Here is a 5,804-nt window from a genome sequence, read left to right as displayed (position 1 = left end):
TATATGTGTTTTTTTCTTTTTAATGGTTATGAGGCAACATGAGTATGGATATGAATCCAATTTGAATTAGAATGGACCGAATTTGTACTGAATCTGACGCAATACAGAAAAAAACTGTACACAGAATATGTTTCTTAAATCTCAAGTGGGAAATACATTTTGGTATTTATTGTTATCAAGTATAGTTAAATACTTCATTTCAACATTTCAAAATGGGTAATGCTATATGACTTCTGTTCCCGTAGATAGGCATTTGTTTTCCCTTGACATTTCAAAGTGCATTAAAAAGGTGCAATTTTAAATCAATAAAAAACTAACGAGTTTGAAACAAGATTTTTGAATGTGGACATATTCTTTTATTAGATCCCGTGAAGCAGCTGAAATATATAATTTTTATGAAAATCATATAATAGACTCAGTAAACTTGTTGGGTCACTGTTGTTTGCAGTAAGGCTATTGTGATGAGTTGTTTTTCAGTATTCATTAATCATTTTATCACATTGGAAGCACTGTTTCACAGTTGAAACCTTATTTACCAAGGTTCGCTATGTTGCCCTGTGGACCATGTATTGGTTCAAACCAGTACCTGGTTTGGGTCCCATTGGCCAGAAACTTGGCCAGGGTTCCATTTTTGGGACCATAGTTCGAACATGGGCGAATTTGCCTTGACAAGTCAAATTTCATGTGAACCCCGTCAAATTTTGCCCTGTGGACGGCATTTAAGTTGCAATCAAAAAGAGCGGGGAACTTGGTATTTGTGCATTACAACTTGTGTCTCCTCTTGCACAAGACTTAAGAATACGAAGAAGGGGAGACAAAGAAGTGGGATGTAAATGCATAGTTGGTGGACTTGGATGCTTCTGCTTCTCAGCTTACAATTGAAGATTTTGATGCCCATACTATTATTGCTGTGGCTGATACCATTGGCCTTAGCTCTTTTGCTGAGTCAACTAATGCCAAACAACTAGGAGGAGGAGCAAAAGAAGAAGATGATGAAGAAGAAGAAAATGAAGATGAAGATGATAAATATTAAATAATACATTTTGAACGCATTAGTTGAAACTTGAACTTGAAACAATGATACTTGAACTTGCTGTTATGATTTATGAATCATGATTTAATTTTAATGTTTTGAATCTTCAATATAAAATATATGATGGGATGATCACAATTCATGATACTATGGTTACAAGTCTAAAATTTATGGTGTTTTTGTTATTTAAAATTTAAATCATATCATATGATTTAATGATGCTATGTGACATTCTAACCTATGCTTCTAGAGTTCATAAATATGTAATATGTAAATATACAAGTTTTTATAATTTTTACATGTTTTTAACAAACCAACCCAAAACCCTTTCCAAAAAATTCCTTTACCGGCGAACCGGTTCTTTAATATGTTTTCAAATCGAACTTGAACCGGTAACTAACCTAGCTATGTTCCATATGAATGTATCGGCGCCCCTTGGTCCATATCACCATTTCTTTGTTCTGACACCCATGTTTCCTTTTACGGGCCTGTCTGAATTTCTGATTCAAAAAACCTTTTTAAGGTATTTGGGTATAGTTCTACGTGTCTTTTTTTTTTGGCCTGCTTGTACAGTGAGTAAGTTTCTTAAATCTCAAGTGGGAAATACCTCTTGGCATTACTGTCATCAAGTATAGTTACATACTTAATTCCAAATGTTCAAAATGGGTAATGCTATATGACTACAGTGCTTGTAGATACAAACAGACATTTGTTTTCCCTCGACATTTCGAAGTGCATATAAAAAGGAGCAATTTTAAATCAATACTTATTTTTATACCAAGACATTATGCCTATTCGTTACTCGGTTTGAATCTTTAGAGTTGTTTCCCATGTACCCACAGTTTGGAAGTGCGGTATTCTAGAAGCACAATCTGCAACACTTGATCTCAATTTATTACTAGAAAACGATTCCAATTAAATAGCGAAATATTGTAACGGAGCTAGAAAAACAAGTGTAAGCCATTGGGACCGTTAATATTCTGGCTTACATGTCAATTTTGTCGACTTGTGGAACACAAAAAGCCTTGCATTTACATATAAATGCGTTTAAAAACAGTTTTCTATTTTCATGATTACTTTTTACCTGTATATGATGCCACATTTTATTCAAATGAATTATTGCAATTAGTAGTACACAAAAAAAGTTTAAAACATTCTTTTCACCACTGCACTAGATCTCATTGACAGGCCTACAATTTGTCTATATATGCAACCTGCAGCGTTGTCCATTTTTAGGAAAATAAGTTGGGTAAAATTCCCTTTCATTTTGACAGGTTTGGCAGTGGTGAAAAATTCTGCAATCTGCCGTGCCCGTGAAAGTGTTACGATCTCTGAAATCAAACTTGCATCCTGACATGTCCGTAACAAGACAAATATCTGGCAAAATAAAAAACATTTTCCTTGAATATAGTCAGTTGTAGCAGTTGTCAAATTCGTGACATGCGGGCGCTTTAAAAGGGTCCATGTTCAGCGAATAATAAACATTCCTTGCCTTCCAGACGGCTATAGAAGCGGTCAAATGGGCAACCTGCCGTGTTCTTCACAGCACACACTTGTCTAGCAAGAGACATATAACAGCATTTTTTTATTTTTTTAAAATTATATTTATAATCCGGTCGCTTTAGCGGTAGTCAATTTGGCAGCTAGCCATCGCTTTAGAGGGCCCAATTCATATCTAGACAAATTACATTAGGAAGGACAACAATACATGTATAGAGATGCGCAGATACATAATTAGGAGGGTATGGACAAATAACAGTGGCTTTTTTGAAGGTTGTGAAGGCTATGCCATTGATCTGGCAAACTAAAATAAATAAATTGTGAAGACCACTATGGAGAGGCTTTCTTTGCTTGTTTACGTTTGCAGCGATGGCCTAAGATAGAGGAAGGCTTTTGAGTATGCAATTAACAAAGTTGGTATGGTGGGAAAGCTGTTTCATAGCTTGTGGACGTTGAAATCTCATCTATCCGTCTTTAGAATATTTACGTTGCAATTTCCCTCAAAGACATGTGGTTAGAATTTGATACTAGGTCAAAAGTCATTCCGAGTCAGAGTTTGTTTTGAAAGAGAGTGAAAGAATTTGTTTTGAAAGAGAGGTGATGCCTTCAAATTAAGGATATGTACATCTCATATTTGCATGGTGGGAGTTATATTTCAAGTTTCTATATGGTGGGAGTCTCATATATTATTAAGCCAAAAACTGGCCAATATTATGGATTATAAAATAAAAACTAGCTATATATACCTCTATATATATTACGCCGAGAGTAATCGTTCTCGAGGCGCCTATTTTTATATAATCTCAAAGTTATTTTAATCGAAGTTGGGATTAATGAAAATAAAAATAGGCGCCTCGAGAACGATTACTCTCGGCGTAATATATATAGAGGTATATATAGCTAGTGGCAGTCGCGGCGCAATAGGAAAAATATTTACTTTTTATTTTTTATTTTGATAAGGTTACTATAAAATTGTTAATTAATTTTTAATTAGAGTTGTATGAAGTTAGTATAAAATTATGCTTCAAAATATTTTTAAAAATTTAATATAAGGAGTTTAATATAGATTAAAAATATATTTTTTATTTTTGAGATATTGTAATGTAAAATGTTATAGTCATACATAGATATATGGTTAGGGACAAAGTTACCATTATAGTTAATGTTAACCTTAAGGATAGAATTAGGGTTAGGGTTAGCATTAGAGTTAGGGTTGGAGTTAGGGTTAGGGTTTGAGCTATGGTTAAGGTTAGGGATAGAGTTATGGTTATGGTTATTGTTAGAGTTATAGTTATGGTTTAGATTAGAGTTATGTTTATGGTTAAGGTTAGGGTTAATGTTATGGTCATGGTTAAGGTTAGGGTTAGAGTTATGGTTATGGTTATGATTAGGGTTAGTGTTAGGGTTATAGTAAGGCTAACGTTAGAGCTATGCTCATGGTTAAGGCTAGGGTTAGAGTTATGCTTATAGTTAGGGTTAGGGATAGGATTAGAGTCCAATTATGGTAGAGTTAGAATTAGGGTTAGAGTTAGGTGTAGAGTTATGTTTATGGTTAAGGTTAGGGTTAGAGTAATGCTCATGGTTAAGGTTAGGGTTAGGGTTAAGGTTTGAGTCAAATATTATTTTAAATTTAATATAAGGAGTTTAATTTAGATAAAAATATATATTTTATTTTTGGGATATTGTAATGTAAAATGTTATAGTCATACGTAGATATATGGTTAGGGACAAAGTTAGGGTAAGGGTTTGAGCTAGGGTTAAGGTTAGGGTTAGGGTTAGATTGTAATTATGGTAGAGTTAGATTTATGGTTAGAGTTAGGGGTAGGGTTAAGGTTAGTGTTAGGATTAGAATTAGGGTTAAGATTAGGATTAGAGTTAGGGTTAGGATTAGGGTTATAGATAGGGTTAGGGTTAGGGTTAGGGTAAGGTTCTAGGTTAGGGTTAGGGCTAGGGTCAGGTTTAGGGTTAGAGTATGAGTTAGGGTTAGAGTTTGAGTTAGGGTTAGGGTTATAGTTTGAGTTAGGGGTGGATAGAGCATTATAATTTGGGTTAGGATTAGGGTTAGGTTTAGGGTTTGAGTTTGAGTTATGGTTAGAGTTAGGGTTAGAGCTAGAGCTAGAGTTAGAGTTAGGGTTAGAATTAGGGTTAGTTTTAGGGTTTGAGTTACCAATAGAGTTAATTTTATAGTTGGGTTAATGTTAGAGTTAGGGTTAGGGTTAGAGTTTTGAGTCAAGGTTAGGATTAGAGTTAGGGTTAGGGTTAAAATTAAAATCCAATTATGGTAGAGTTAGATTTACAGTTAGAGTTATGGGTAGGGGTAGGGTTACGCTTACAGTTAGGGTTAGAGTTAGATTTAGGGTTAGGGTTAGGGTTAGGGTTAGGTTTATATTTAGAGTTAGGGTTATATATAGAGAGAGTTATATCAATGTTAAGGTTAGGGTAAGGGGATTGAGTCAGGGTTAAGGTTAGAGTTAGGGTTAGGGTTAGGGTTTCAGTCAGGATTAAAATTAGGGTTAGGGTTAGAGTCTAATTATGGTAGAGTTAGATTTACAGAAAGAGTTAGATTTAGGGTTAGAGTTAGGGGTAGGGTTAGGGTTAGGGTTAGGGTTAGAGATAGGGGTAGACAAAGGGTTAGGCTTAGGCTTAGGGTTAGGGTTAGGGTCAAGGTTAGGGTTAGGTTTAGGGTTAGAATATGAGTTACGGTTAGAGTTTGAGGTATAGTTAGGGCTATAGTTTGAGTTAGGGGTAGACAGAGTATTAGAATCCTAGCTACGATTAGGGTTAGGTTTTGGGTTACGGTTATGGTTACGGTTAAGGTTAGAGTTAGGTTTAGGGTTATAGTTATAGTTAGGGTTAAAGTCCAATTATGGTAGAGTTAGATTCAGGGTTACAATTAGTGGTAGGGATAGGGTTACAATTATAGTTAGGGTTAGGGTTAGGGTTAGAGTTAGAGGAAGGGTTATATTTAGAAGTTTTCTTATGGTCACAGTTATAGTTAGGAGGGGAGTAAGGGTTGGGATTTTAGATTATATTTATTATTATATAAGGTGCCCTATATAATAATATGTATATTCCCACGCTCATGGATAAGGTTAGGGAAAGAAGTAGGACTGTGGTTATTAGTGTTACATTTAGAATTTCATTTAGGAGGGCATTGTGTGCTATTTTTTCCCCCTATTCAACCCATCACTGATGTCTAATCTGAGAGACCTTAAATGGGATAGCTTCTTTGCAGAGGGTTAACATCGCTAAAGTTGGTGGCTAACATTTT

Source organism: Cupressus sempervirens, chromosome 2 (genome assembly GCF_028749045.1).
Source record: "Cupressus sempervirens isolate cs-2001-9-10 chromosome 2, ASM2874904v1, whole genome shotgun sequence".
Classification (NCBI taxonomy): domain Eukaryota; kingdom Viridiplantae; phylum Streptophyta; class Pinopsida; order Cupressales; family Cupressaceae; genus Cupressus; species Cupressus sempervirens.
This window is presented reverse-complemented; position numbering follows the sequence as displayed.